The sequence below is a fragment of the Bidens hawaiensis genome, unplaced genomic scaffold (assembly GCF_021521415.1).
Source record: "Bidens hawaiensis isolate Kalapana, Puna unplaced genomic scaffold, B.hawaiensis_p1.1 tig00026358_1, whole genome shotgun sequence".
In the NCBI taxonomy this organism is placed as follows: Eukaryota; Viridiplantae; Streptophyta; class Magnoliopsida; order Asterales; family Asteraceae; genus Bidens; species Bidens hawaiensis.
The window spans coordinates 194,184-210,421 of NW_027505069.1; the positions used below are offsets into that span (position 1 = coordinate 194,184).

Consider the following 16,238-nt stretch of genomic DNA (forward strand, 5'->3'; position numbering starts at 1 on the left):
GAATTTGTCTTTAAAATCGAACAAGGGGACCCGAATGGTTCAAGACCACTCAAGTTGGGCTTTCTCCCATGCATAAGCTCATAACACGTTTTACCAAGTCTTTTAACAGTTAAGACTCTATTCAGAACATAACAGGCTGTAGCAACAGCTTCAGCCCAAAACACCACAGGAAGCTTCGAATCAGCCAGCATTGTTCTGGCTCCTTCAATTAACGTTCTGTTCTTCCTTTCAGCCACTCCATTCTGTTGCGGTGTATACGGAGCGCTGTATTGGTGTTCGATCCCTTTCTGAAGGCAAAAGATCTCCATCTCAAAATTCTTGAACTCCGTTCCATTGTCACTCCTGATGAACTTAACCCTTTTATCCATAACGTTCTCAACTTTGGTAATCAAATTCTTCACCATCTGAGCCGTTTCATCTTTTGATTTCAGGAAATATACCCACGAATATCGTGAGTAATCATCAGTGATCACCAAGCAGTAAGAAGTACCTCCTAGACTTTTTGCATTCACGGGACCGAAGAGATCCATGTGAAGCAATTCTAGGGTACTGGCAATTGAATTGACTTTCTTGGTGAGATGGGATTTATTGTGCTGCTTTCCCTTCTTGCACGCTATACATTTATCTTCAAAATTGAAACTCTTCAAGGGAACGCCCAGCACAAGTCCATTCTTGACAATGTGGTTCATCTTCCGAAGATGAATGTGCCCCATTCTCCTATGCCACAATTCGGACTCCGATTCGCTCGCTTTTGTCATAAGGCATGATTCTTCCGTGGCCATTTCAGTCGACCTCATATCCATAATATACGTATTTCTTTCACGTGGAGCCTTCATCACAATCCACTCCTCTGGTATCTGAAAACCAGGTTGCAACACAATCGCCTCATTCTTTGTAAAATGAACGGTTTACTCCTTATCACAGATCTGCGACACACTCAGCAGATTGTGCTTCAATTCTTCCACAAAGTTAACTTTCTCCAATGTCATCTTCCCGTTAGACACCGTTCCCATTCCTGTAATCTTTCCTCCACTTTCACCTGCAAAGCTCACTCTCCCTCCTTGAACAGGTTTCAAATCGTGTAACAAGTATTTGTTACCCGTCATGTGCCGGGAACAGCCGCTATCCACAACCCAAAGATTGTTGGCAGCCCTGTTCAACTGTTCCTGCACAATAAAGCAAAAGATTAGAATTTTGGGACCCAAGACCAATTGGTCTTGGATCTATACATCCCAAACTTTAGCTTTCCAAAGTTAGTCTCTGGATAATTCCTATAAGTCCTATTAGGATATCTCCTTGAAGATTGATTGTGAGGCCTTCCAAACCTTTGTGAATTGAAAGAATTATAGCTTGTGGTTTGGTTATTAGCAGTGTAAAACTGAGATTTGTTTCTATGAAAACCTGAATTAGTCACATTTTTGAATTTTGAATGGTTTTCATTTTTAGCAGCATGATAATTACTATTAGGCTTATTCTCAGTTTTAGTAGGCCTTACACCTCTGAATCGCTGCTTCAGAGGGCAATCTGCAACTAGGTGTCCTAATTGATTACACCTAAAACAACACCTATGCTCAACCTTTTTATCAACCGGTGTTTTAGATGTCGAGGCTTTATTACCGCCCGTTCGTCTCACATATGGTGGGACGCACGGGTTTAGTGGAGTACTCTTTTTATTCGTCTTATCTTTCTCTCCACCATTGGGTAATACCACCTCCTCTTTTGCCTTACCAGACTCGGATGACTTATCCGAATCCGATGAGACTGGACTTGGATCAGAAATTTTAACACTTGAAACAGGCGAACTTGTTTCGCCTCCACTAACATTTGGTTCTTTACAAGTTACTTTAACTGGTACTGTCTGAGCAACCTCAAAGTCAACAGATTTCTGAACACTAGGGTTAAAAGTGTAATTGTGATTACAAGGTGGTGGAACCTCATGATAACCGATTCCTCCTCTCTTAGCAGAGGAACCTTGATCACTAACAAGGTGATCAAGAATAGCAGAGGAATTTCTGAACTGCTCTAGTTTTCTATTCAGTTCCACCACTTTTACCTGGTGATCAGCAATCTGTTTTTCTCTATCAGCAATTAGTTTGGTTTTTTCTTCCAAAACTTCATAGCTTAAATCAATTACTTCAATTTTTTCAGCAAGTTTTGTTTTTAGACTTTTAACATCTTTTTCACAGGCTTTTATTTTGACTTTATAGCTATTTTCTCTTGCTTTTGTAAAATGATGATCTTCTTTTAGGGTTTTAAATTCAGCATCCAACCTAACATACTGATCGGTTATAGTTGCTAATTGCTCAGACAAGTTTTCACATTTAGAACATGTAGGTTTAGAACATACCTCGGAGAGCTGGTCTTTAACATCTGCCATAAAAGCTTTTTCTTCTCCGGTAACCTTCTCATTTCCTTCAGTTTCAACCTTCGCCAAATTGGCCTGTTCGAAAGTTTCTTCAGAATGCAAGTTCCAGTTGTATTCACCATCTCCTCTGGAAATCATTGCACTATAATCTTTAGAACCCCACTTTGCTGTGTAGACCTGCCCTGACTTCGTTCCACACGCTCGTTCCTGCATTCCTTTGCAAAGTGACCGTTTTGCTGACAATTGTAGCATCTTACCTTCGTCTTGTCAAACCCTGGCCTTCCACCGACAAACTTCCTTCCGGTCTTTCTCATAAACCGCTTCACTCTTCTCATGATCATGGCCATCTGCCATTGTAGATCAATTTCTTCCAGATCATCAGCATCAATCTGGTCATAATCTTCATCCAACATAGCTGGATCAACAATCTTCCCCTGAATGTAGTTCTCATAGGAAGCAATAAAAGAAGCATAGAGACTAAACTGCTCTTCAGCAGACTTGACACTCATAGGCATCTTGGAGTAGTTGTTGCTGGGAATACTTGGAGAGCAACCACTCTTGCTTACCTGGGGTTGAGAACCACTCGATCCACCTGCTACATAGCAAACATCACCATTTGTGTTGACTGACACATGACCCTCATGTGATGAGTTTGCGCCCGACTCTCCCTTCGAGTAGTAGGCAGCAGATTCAGTCTTCGATCCTGAGCTAGTGTTGACTTTAGCTCCATACATACCTGGATCTTGAACCTGATCCATAGGTGTCTCCTTTCTGACCATATTAAGCTCAAAGGTTCGGAGCTTGTTAACTGCCGTTTCTAGATCATATGTGGGAAAGTCTTTGTCTTCCCTCATCAGCACAGTGTACATCTCCCATTTTGGTGGGAGAGCATCTAGAAGCTTCTCAACTATTTCTTCTTCTCGGTAGGAAATTGAATAGTTGCTCAATTCAGTCATCAGATGGTAATATCGAGTGATAATATCATCTAAAGATTCATTCTTCAAATACTTAAAGACTGAGAACTGGGTTTTGAGAAATTTTATCTTTGAAGCACGGATTCCTACATTCCCTTCAAATCTGTTCTCAAGAGCTTCCCAAAGCTCTCTTGCTGACGTGTACTTTCTAAACGTATGAAGGATCTCTTGTGGAAGAGCCATAGTAATAGCAGCATGAGCCTTGCTCTCGGCCTCATACATCTTTTTCTCTTCTTCTTCCATTTTGCTATACTTTTTGATTTGATCACGACCTTCATACTCCATAACTGGTGGAATATAACCATCCTGGATGCATACCCACATCTTCGCATCCTGGTATTTGACGTATTGTATGAACCGATCCTTCCATGCAACGAAATCGGTTCCCTTCATCAATCTTGGGGCCTTAGTAGCTGACCCTGCTTCAACTTCCATCTTCACTAACTCAGAGATGTTAATCGACGACATATTTCCCGAAAAGTAAGAAACCCGGAAAAAAAATCAAAAAATTTTCTGAAAAGTACTGTAGGCGAAGTTACGGATAACTTCGCTTAAGCCTTAACTTCGCCGCAGATTAACTTCGCTGAAGAACTTCGCAGATGATTAACTTCGCTTAAGGTAAGCGAACTTAGGAGGTAGGCGGAGTTGTAGAGAACTTTGCTGAGTTAAGCGAACTTGAGAAGGTAGGCGAAGTTGTGGATAACTTCGCTTAACCTTATATCTTCGCCGAAACCCTACGTATCCTGACGGCAACTTCGCCTGATGAACACGGACGTTTTTGCATATCTGAAATTTGGATTTTACGAGGTTTTTGACGGTGCAAAGGCTTGAATACGATGGTAGGAGGTAAGATTGACTCAAAAACACAGAAAACACATCCCGCGAATAGTTGAAACGGGACGATTTCTACACCCGCGTGAATATCCCGAACCACACAATCGAGCAAATGCTCTGATACCAATTGTAGGTTCCCTGGATGGATCGCACGAGATATCTCGATCTACTCAGGTGCGGAATCCCTGCGTAGATCGTTACGAGTATAGAACACGAATCACACGAACACACGAAACGAACACACGTTATATAATAACTCAAACACGTGATACGATATCACTATTACAGACACACGTTACAGCTCTCGTAACAACTCGAACAACTAATTGGAACGTAACTCCAAACCAAGCCGTAACCTAGATATATAAATACACGACAATTTCGCCTGGCATGTTCAGGCGAAGTTGTCCATAACTTCGCTTGACTAACAAGTTCGCCTGTTAAGCGAACTTGTCAGTAACTTCGCTTAAACATACAAAACATAATTAAACATTATAGACTCGATTACAGACACTAGACTATGAACTACTGACATTATGCACCAACACCAGTTGTGTCTGAATTTCAAGATGTATTTCCTAACGAATTATCAGGAGCCCCGCCAGACAGAGAGGTAGAGTTTAGAATCGACCTCATGCCAGGAACTTCACCAATAGCCAAATCTCCTTATCGTTTAGCACCTACGGAAATGAAAGAGTTAAAGAAACAGTTAGATGAGCTATTAGAGAAAGGATTCATAAGACCGAGTTCATCACCGTGGGGAGCACCAATTTTTTTTGTAAAGAAAAAGGATGGATCGATGAGAATGTGTATAGATTATAGAGAACTAAATAAAGTTACAATCAAGAACAAGTATCCACTTCCAAGAATCGACGATTTGTTTGATCAGCTCCAATGAGCAAGCGGTTTCTCCAAGATTGATCTTAGACCGGGTTACCATCAATTGAAAGTACAAGAAGAAGATATATCTAAAACAACTTTTAGAACCTGATACGTACATTATGAGTTCACCGTAATGCCTTTCGGACTCACTAATGCTCCGGCAGCTTTCACGGACATGATGAATCGGATTTGTAAACCATATTTAGACAAGTTTGTTATTGTCTTTATAGATGACATTCTTGTTCATTCAAAATCCAAAGACGATCATCAAGTTCATCTTAAGATTATACTTGAAACCCTAAGGAACGAGAAGTTGTACGCCAAATTCTCCAAGTGTGAATTTTGGTTGTCCGAAGTTCAATTTCTTGGTCATGTTATAAACGAAAAGGGTATTCAAGTAGATCCAGCAAAGATAGAAGCAATAACTAAACGGGAGAAACCGAAAACACCGACTCAAGTTCGAAGCTTTCTAGGATTGGCCGGATACTATAGCAGATTCATTCAAGACTTTTCCCGAATAGCTGTTCCATTAACTTCACTCACAAGAAAGTCAATTAAGTTTGAATGGAGACCGAAGCAAGAGGAAGCATTCGAAACACTCAAACAAAAGTTGACTAATGCACCTATTCTGGCCTTGCCAGAAGGACTAGAGAACTTTATCATTTACTGTGATGCTTCGCACACGGGAATGGGAAGTGTTTTGATGCAAGGAAAGAAAGTTATTGCATATGCTTCAAGACAATTGAAAGTTCATGAAAAGAATTACACCACACATGATCTTGAATTAGGCGCTATAATATTCGCATTGAAATTATGGCGGCACTATTTGTATGGTGTAAAGTTCACAGTATTCACTGATCACAAAATTTTGAAGCATATATTTGATAAAAAAGAATTAAACATGAGGCAAAGGCGTTGGATGGAAACGCTAAATGATTACGACTGTGAGATCGTGTATCATGAAGGAAAAGCCAACGTTGTGGCTGATGCCTTAAGTAGAAAAGAACATGAGAAACCAAAGAGATTCCGAGCTCTTAGATTGGAACTCAAAGTCGACTTAGCTTGTCAAATCAAAGAAGCTCAGAAGTTGGCACTGGAAGAAGGTAACATTAGGTCCGAAAAAGAGAACGGCACAATTGATCAATTGATTAAAGGAAGTGACGAAATTCTTAGACTTGGTACAAGAATTTGGGTACCAATGGTCGGAAATCTAAGAGATAAGATTCTCGAAGAAGCACACAAATCAAAGTATATGATGCATCCGGGAAGTGACAACATGTATCATAATCTAAAGGATGATTATTGGTGGATTGGTATGAAGAAGGATATTGCTTTGTATGTAGCTAAATGCTTAACGTGTTCCAAAGTGAAAGCCGAGCACCAAAAGCCGTTAGGATTGTTACAACAACCTGAGATACCAATTTGGAAATGGGATATGATAACCATGGATTTCATTATGAAGTTACCAAAAACTTCTCGCCAAAATGATTCAATCTGGGTTATTGTAGATAGACTTACGAAGTCTGCTCATTTCATTCCAATTCAAGAATCGTTCAGCATGGATAAGTTAGCACACTTATATTTCGAAAACATAGTATCTTTACATGGTGTGCCACTATCCATCATATCCGACAGAGATAGTCGTTTCACTTCAAATTTTTGGTCAAGCTTCCAAAAGACTATGGGGACTCGACAAAACCTAAGTACTGCTTATCATCCCCAAACTGATGGCCAAAGCGAACGTACGATTCAAATCCTAGAGGACATGCTCTGTGCCTGTGTTATTGATTTAGGAGGAAGTTGGGATACCCATCTTGCTCTAATGGAATTCTCATACAACAATAGTTATCATACGAGTATCCAAATGCCACCATTTGAAGCTTTGTATAGGCGTAAATGTAGAACGCCTGTATGTGGGCCAGAAACAGGTGATGGTCAGTTATCAGGACTCGAAATTGTTCAAAGAACCACTGATCAAGTAATACAAATTCGAGAACGCCTGAAAGCGGTAAGGGATAGAAATAAAAGCTATGCGGATGTTCGCCGCAAGCCATTAGAGTTCAAAGAAAGCGATAAAGTGTTATTGAAAGTATCGCCTTGGAAAGGTGTAGTAAGATTTGGGAAGAAAGGAAAATTAAGTCCAAGATTTGTTGGACCATTCAAGATACTCGAAAGAGTTGGGCTAGTTGCTTATCGACTAGAATTACCCGATGAAATGAAAGGCATTCACGACGTGTTTCACGTATCCAATCTTCGCAAGTGTTTAGCCGATGAAACTCTTGCCATGCCATTAAAAGATGTTAAGGTCAACGAAAAGCTTAAGTTTGTAGAACAGCCAATTCAAATAGAAGATAGTATGATCAAGTTTCTCAAACATAAGCGTCTCAAGCTCGTGAAAGCCAAATGGGATTCAAGACGAGGACCCGAGTACACATGGGAGCTCGAGTCAGAGATGAAGAAAAAATATCCCTATCTATTCCAATAAATCTCGAGGACGAGATTATTCAAAAGGTGGGGAGGATGTAACACCGCGTCTTTTATCCTCTTTAATTTAAGCCTAAATATACTAACAAAGAAAGTATAGGGACTAAAATTGTAAATTCTGAAAATCTTTTCCCACCTCGGTACGCGACGGGGTAACAATCCACCCATCGCGTAGCGCGATGGGCTTGCTGAGTCAGTGGACACGTGTCCAACGACGTGTCAACACGTGGCACGTTGTGACAGGCCACGTGTCACCACCGCATAAGACGGCGTAATATTGTGGCGCCGCGGTACTCGACGGGTCCCAAGGAACCCATCGCGTACCTCAATGGGGACCAAAATCACCTATAAAAGGGGGGTGACGGGCATGAGCTTCATTCATCCCAAACGCACCTCCAATTACACACACTTAACCTCGAAAGGCGTGCCCCATTGCCGTAACAAGCCGACGTGCTGTTTTCTCGTATTACGTGCAAGAAACGAAGTTATTATTAAGTAGCAATCACTTAAGCAAGTAGATCAAGATCATGCCTTTTCTTATTATCAATCTTAAGTATCCAATCTAAGGTAGGAATTACGTTTAAGTTATTTTAATTATCGCTTAGACTATCAATCGAGGCTATATCCTTTAACCTTGATCGTATTTTACAAATCATTCACAATCATGTTTTCATAAACGTTACTTCATGAGAAAGTAATGTTAAACGAAAGATATATTTTGACGGGCATGTAGTAACTGGAAGGGGGATATCACTAGTAGTAAGTTTCTTGCCTAAGGAAAAGTAATTCGTATAAATCCCAATCAACCGAGGGACCCGTTTACTTACCAGGAGAAACTTATCAACATGATAGAACCTATTAGGCCAAAGCATGCTATATCAAACGTCAAATAAAACAAGTGTTTTCATTCACAATCAAAGATAAACGATTTCAAGGTTAAGCTCACAATCATAGCTTAACATCATTCAAAACATTCATACGAACATATTTATGTATAGGTTAAGTACCATTCACAATCAATCAATCAGTCAAGGTTTTCAACACCGACGGTACAAGTGAATACGTCAACCTTTTCAATCAGACAAAACATATTTATACTCAATAAGACGAACGGGTGTTTGTCTTAACGAGTCAATCAAATGTCTACATGAGATCGAGTAATCTCTAAAACGTTATAATACAAAGTAGAGAATAAAATCAACTCAGACCGAATACGCATGTGTATGGATCCAAACATAACTGTTAAAGCTCAATCAATCAATCAAAGGCAATGAAGCCGCGAGCTTAAACGGTCATGACAAGTTCTCTGTTCAGGGCCGTGTTGCTCGGAGAATACCGTTGTGTGTGTAGGGCAGTGGTACATATACCGGAAGAAGTAATGCTTCCGCTGAGTTGTCGAGAAAACTATATTTGTATTTTAATCGTCATTCAAAATGTTTTTTCGAGTCATACGTGTTCACCAGCATATAGCTGATGTATTTTTCCAACCCATTGCAGGTAATTAAGCATTAGTAGCGTTAGCAAGGATTGGAGTCTTATGAAAAATAGAAGCGCGTACAAGATGACTCCGTTTTTGATAAACAAATCCTTGTATTATGAAAAATATATTTTATAAACTATACTTAGGTGTTTAATCCCCAAGTAAATTTTCAATGTAAATTAATATTATATTCAACCTAAAGTCTTCCGCTAAAATTAACTCATAAACTCTGATATATTTCCAAAACAGGTACCAACTTGTGGTCACACGCCTAGGCCCTAAGTCGAGGTGTGACAGAGAGAGAGGGGGGGTGGCCTCGACATTCTCGTTTGTCCGCACGTTTGCAGACTCGAACCTCCCACCCCTTCTCAGCAGAAGAAACCTCCACAACGCATCCCGTCATTCACCTCCTCATTAATTGCATGCCATATAAGACAAACAACACCCACAATTATTGCATCATGGGCGCTCTCATTTTATACAAAGTTTACTTTTCCTCAACTAAAAACAACCTGAAAAATATAAAAATAATACGAAGAGAGAAAAAAATGATAAGATAGAGAGTACGTTTATACAAAAGTTTACTCTTTCCTCAACATACATTATATAATTATCTAAACAAGATTAAATGGGAAGTTTGGTGCCACTAATCCCTTAACTGGGCCACTAGGTTTTAACACCTCTCTAAGGTTTGGTTTTAGCACATCGACTGTGACGATAACTTGTATTGAACTCGATTTTAGCAACAGTTCTCGTACCAATTTGTTGTCCTAGTGTATATTTTTTAGCACACTTGTCATGACAAACATGTCTCATGACTTGACTTAAACATATATATGAAAAAGTCAAGTTTTCATATTTAAAGTAAGTTTGCATCCGTTCTTCTTGATGTGCAAAAAAGATTATGTTGTTACAAAAACTTAAAACACCTAATATCTTCCTCTTGTGTTATGAAAAGATATCATGAACTAACTCAAAATATGTGGAATTCATGAGGAAATTCATGAGGTTTTAAAGCTAAAAAATGCCTTAATTTTTGTAGATGCAAATTAGAAAAAGATATAAAGGTATACGAGTGAAGTTCGAGCGTTAGTCCACACTATCTAAACCTGTCATATTAGAACGAACACCTACAATGAAATACAAATACATATACATTAATAAGCATAAAGATACACAAAATAAACATCCAAATACAAAAATAAATTTACAAATAAAAAAATTAAGCATACGCATACATAATATACACATTTAAATAATACATAACTGAATATTGAAGATTTGTGTCTCCTAGCCTAAGGTTTATTAGCACCAAAAATCATAATAAAGTTCATAAAACCACAATAAAAATATTTTTTAAACTTATGAAGAAGAAAGAACTCAACTTACAACTTACACAGTTTACGACAGTGGATAGCAACTGAATCATCTGAAAAAAACGAAATTTCAAATAATGAGCGAGCTAATGCAATAAATACAAAATAAAAGGATTGAGAAGTGACAGGGAAGTTGAAAAACTGACATTTGGATGTGCATCGAGCTAACATTTTTGAACTCCAATGTTGTGATTGGTTTCTAGGGTTATGATATTGAAATCACTATTCAGATTGGAACTCCTTGTCGCCGATATGCCAAGCTTAGGAAATCGAGTTCCTTCAGCGAGACAATTGAGCAGGAAGCCTGCCATACGACGTGGTATCACACTTTCTAGCTCTCTAAATTTCACAAAAGTTGTGTGTTCGCCGGTGCCGTGATTGTCGGTTCACTTACGTTGTTGACTGCCAAGATGTGGTTGCTCTTGAGGGTGACCGTCATCAGTTATAAGTTTTCCTATTTCAGAGAGCGTTGGATTTGGGTCCTTTGCGGGTCGCTGCACCCATGGGTTGTTATCGTTTCATGGGGATGTGATACATAACAGAATACACAACAATCTGCAAAAGAAAAATAACAATAAAAAAATAATATTTCTTTTTTGCTGAAAACACATACAGAATTTGAACAATTGTAATGTGTTACCAGCATCTTATTTTTGGAGGTCAACCCCAGCTACAGTTACCAACTCAGTTCAGGCTAGCAAATTAATGAACAAAATACTCCAATAAAATTGTAGTCTTTTTTGGTTTGAAACATTAATATCCTCCGAACGTTGGTATGCATAATGTTGGTGATAAGAAAATCTAATTTGGAGCTTCCCATCCACCATATATCTAGAAACATGTAATATGAACCCAATTAATTATTTTTTTTACATAAATAGGGTTTGTGGTTTGGTAACAGCAACTTTATAAGCTTATTATCTGAATTCGAACAAATACATTAGATGATGGATCAATGGCCTGTAAAATCAGTGTTTATAAAATTGAATAATAGAGGCCAACCCTAAATTCGAACGAACGTTTTTGCATTATTTAATTCCACATACTCGATTAACATAACTCCACAACAAATTCAAAGCAAGAATTAATAAAAATATCTAAAACAAACAACTTACCAGTCCCCTCGATTTCCGGCGACCCAGACGGCCGAATAGGAGGCGGCAATGACCAGACGCACCTGATTTACAATGCCAACGAACAAAAACAATCAATCAATTACAAATGCCCGAGCTTCATTTGAAGCTTCTTATTAAATAATTCAAACAAACATTATGTCTCGAAGCAAATATGGGTCGAGCTTGAAGAAAGACATACTGGTGAGTCGGCGAGATGCTTCCTCCTCGTCTTTGCTATTTTTGAAAACATTATGCCTCACCACCGTCGACTTATCGTAGTTATTTTTGAGGTGAGAGAGATGAGATAAAAGAGAATTGGAATGGTTGAGCCTTGAGAAGCCCCTTGGAGTGGTTAATGGTATTTGTGGTCCAATAAGAGAAGCAAGCAATTCAAAAATGTTTTAGAGAAAGAAATGGAGAAGTTGTACAAATTGTAAACCACTAACAAATAATGAGCTAAGCTCAACTTATATCGGAGAAGAAGTGAAGATTTGTGCCGGAGGTTACAAGGTCTCATTTTCGAATCCGATCTCAATTGGATTTTAATGCAGTGGGCCTTCTACAGACGAGTTTTTAATTCCTAGATACATGAGATAGTGGACTTAGCTACCTACTTTTGTCTGCAATTACAAGTCTATGAGGTTGTCTTTCGCCATTTAGTTACCTCGGGTAGCTTGCCTTTATTGTTTGGTTGTTAAAAAAAATGTAGTCGCAATTTAAATTATGTAATTATAATTAGTAATAAGGATTTATAAAAAAACTTTTTGAAGGAGTGAAATAATCAATCAATTAAACGAGCATTCTATCACAATGACACATTTAAAATTTAAAACAAGGACGAACATTGTTGATTTAGTACAAAACTTAATGTAAATATTTCAATTATTAATTAAATAATTAACTCTATGGACCCCGATGCAACAATTTAAAACTATAAAGGTCTGAAAATCATAATTTGATTTACACTTGAACAAGGATACCGAAGGGTTAGCCGATCGGCAAAACACCGCCATCCCATCCTATATAAGCCCTTCTACCCCTCTCTCGTTTCTCATTCTCAATTCATTCACAACCCTAAGCCTAATAACAAAGGATGTCGTTGTCGTCGTCGCAAAAGACCATCGTGTTGAAGAGTTCGGACGGAGAAACCTTCGAGGTTGAAGAAGTGGTGGCGTTGCAATCACAAACAATCAAACATATGATTGAAGATGACTGTGCTAGATCCGGCATTCCGCTCCCTAACGTCACCAGCATGATCTTGGCCAAGGTTATCGAGTACTGCAAGAAGCACGTGGAATCATCCGAGAACAACAACGATGAGGATCTGAAAGCGTTTGATTCTGAATTTGTTAAAGTGGATCAAGCCACTCTTTTTGATCTAATTCTGGCTGCAAACTACCTCGACATCGAAGGCTTACTGAACTTGACCTGTCAAATGGTGGCTGACATGATAAGGGCAAAACTCCTGATTGGATTCGCAAGACTTTCAACATCAAGAATGACTACACACCCGAGGAAGAAGCTGAAGTTCGCCGCGAGAATGCATGGGCATTTGAGTGAAGATCTATCCTGATTATTATTCATTATTAGTTGTAATGTTTACTTGGCTTTGATGTTTTGGTTTTATGCAAATCTTGGTACTTATAATATGTTGATTTTTTTTCATAGTTATATTAAGGTGATTATTAATATCAGTTTATATACTCTCGATCAAAATACAGTCGTATATTGCAATTGATTTGAAGAAATCTATAGACAAATAAGGATGGGATTTAAATTCATTAATGTAGGTCCCAAAACGACCATCCGAACGGATTTTGCACTTGATAAACATGTCGAGACGGGTGCGGTAAATCAAACGATCAAACAAAAGATAATAAATATATAATATAAGTGAACGACTCCGTAATCAGTTAAAAGATTCATAATATTAAAGAACCGATTCCCTTGGGTGGTTGATTTACACCTTACAAACACACAAATAAAACAATACATAAAGCCTCTATTTATAGTCTAATACTATTCCTTCTAGAAGCCTTATGTTTTTAAAGGTAACTAGCGTATTGACCATCGTGTTGCGGCGGTGAGAAATCTTAACCGAAGAAACTAACATCGTCCAACGTTACAACGAAATCAGTCGTTGATTAGAATTAGGAAGTAACAAATCGAAGTAATTACAATGTGTTGAATTGCAATAAATATAGTCAACTACAAAAACATACTTAAATTCCTTGGACGGTGATGGAACATGATCTCCCCAACATCTTTTGATATGACTTATATTGAAAAAGATTAAACTTCAAGATCATTACATGTATGTGCATAGAAGAGTTGTAAAATAATTCTCAAAATTTGTATAATTCCTGAATAGTAGAATTTGTAAAAGGGCAAGTATTCAGTTTTTAATATATTTTTAATTATTAATTTATTATTTAATAACATAATTTTCATAATCATATTCAATATATAGCTTGTTTACAAATCGAAAAGAACTTAGAAAAAATTGGTGATGGGTAGTTAATAGAGATTTATTTGACAATAACCTACCATGGCACCATAACTTCTTAATCGTTTGTCATGGCACCCATAACGTTGAACTTTAAGATACCACCACATCATCGTTATATCATATTTCAAACTTTGTTAAAAACTTCAATTTTACTTTCACAACACCAAACCCTCATAAGTCATAACCCCCATTAAAATTATTAAAATCGTACATATTAACGTATAATTAATTAATTAATGTAGTATGTATGTATGTATGTATGTATGTATGTATGTATGTATTAGGGGTGGCAAATGGGTTATGTTGGGTCGAACGGGTCATGGGTCGAAACGAGTCATGTGTCGAAACAGGTTTAGGTCAGAATACGTTATGGTCATAACGAGTCAACTGAAAAAATGGTTGTTTTGGTTTGGTCGGAACAGGTTAGGGTCAGAAACAGGTCAAAACGGATTTTTTGTTTTTTTAAACGAGGATACCGGTAGAAACATTACAGTTTTTTAGATTTTTTTGTTTTTTATTTATATTTTGAGTTATTTATTTATCTTTATTTTTTTGAATTTTTTTTCTAGGGTGATTATGAAAAGATCAAAAACCCCTCAAAAAAATATTCAAAAATAATAATAAAAAATTCATAAATCAAAATATAAATAAAAAAGTAAAAAAATTAAAATGTTTTTTCCGTTGTCTCCGATCCATAAAAAAACAAACAAACAAAAAAATCCCAACGAGAAATTGAACTAAAACCGAAAAAATCGACGAAAATGAAACAAAAAGCCTAAACTGAACCAAGTCAATCGAAATCGAAAAAATAAATCAAAATGAAACTAGAAATATTGAAACTGAAGAAAAACGAAATTTAAAAAAGGGACTAAAACGAAACAAAAAAACCAAAAACGAGTCCGGGATCAACAAAAAGAAATCAAAACCCAACCCGTATCGTGTGAAAACTCATGTTGGCTTGAAACCTGAACCGAACCCGTCCCAATCTGAAACCCGTTTCATGCCAAAACTTGTCTCGTGCCAAAACTTGTTCCGATCTGAAACATGCCACATTTTCTTAGGACACTATCCCACATCGACCCATTTTTTTAAATTTGTCGACCCATTTTGACCCAAAATAACATGATGGAATTTTAAATGACTCATTTTGACCAATTTAGTTAAAATCTATGACCCAAACCAACCCATTTAATTTTTAAAACAACCAAAATTGATTCATTTGAAATTGTTTGGGTCAAGATTGTCACCCCTAGTATGTATGTATGTATGTATGTATGTATGTATGTATGAGATTGATAGAGAAAGGGTGGCCTCGACATTCTCGTCCGTCCCCACGTACATATTTGAACATCCTACCCCTCGTCGTCAGAAGAAACCTCCACAACGCATCCCGTCATTCACCTCCTCATTCATTGCATGACATATAAGACGAACAACACCCATAATCATTACGTCATGGGTGCTCTTTAGTTTATATAAAGTTTACTTTTCCTCAACTAAAAATAACTCGAAAAATATAAAAATAATATACGAAGAGTAAGAAAAAACTAATCGGACAAAGAGTACGTTTATTGAAAATTTTACTCTTTCCTTAGCATACATTATCTAATTATCTAAACAAGATTAAATGGAAAGTTAGGTGCCACTAAGCCTTTAATCAGGCCGCTAGGTTTTAACACACTTCTCTTAGGTTTGGTTTTAGCACATTGACTGTGAAGATATCTTGTAACTAGATTTTAGCAACAGTACTCGTGCCAATCTTGTCCTGGTGTATATTTTTTTAGCACACTTGTCATGACAAACATGTCTCATGACTTAAACATATATATGAAAAGTCAATTTTTCGTATTTAAAGCAAGTTTGCATCCATTCTTCTTGATATGGAACAAAAGGTTAAGTTGTTACAAAAAATTAAAACACCTAATATCTTCCTCTTGTGTTATGAAAAGATATCATGAACTAACTCAAAGTATGTGGAGTTCATAAGGTTTTAAAGCTAAAAAAATGTCAAAATTGTTGTAGATACAAATACAATAAAGATATAAAAGTGTAGAGTGAAGTTCGAGCGTTAAGTGTCCACACTAGCTAAACATGTCATATTAGAACCAACACCTACAATGAAATACAAATACATATACATTAATAAGCATACAAATACACAAAATAAACATCCAAATACAAAAATAAATATGCAAATAAAAAAATTAAGCATACATATA

General features: G+C 37.3%; 1 long non-coding RNA gene and 1 pseudogene across 1 annotated transcript; one reads left to right on the plus strand and one right to left on the minus strand.

Moving 5' to 3' along the window:
- Nucleotides 1-10,762: 10,762 nt before the first annotated feature.
- On the minus strand, nt 10,763-11,573 carry LOC143610458 (uncharacterized). Its single transcript, XR_013149590.1, has 3 exons — nt 11,511-11,573; nt 11,036-11,226; nt 10,763-10,950 (listed from the first exon to the last, which is right to left on the minus strand). It is a non-coding gene; the product is annotated as an uncharacterized LOC143610458 (long non-coding RNA).
- A 1,030-nt stretch (nt 11,574-12,603) lies between these two features.
- LOC143610457 (SKP1-like protein 1B pseudogene) lies at nt 12,604-13,070 on the plus strand (annotated as a pseudogene).
- The last annotated feature ends 3,168 nt before the right edge of the window (nt 13,071-16,238 follow it).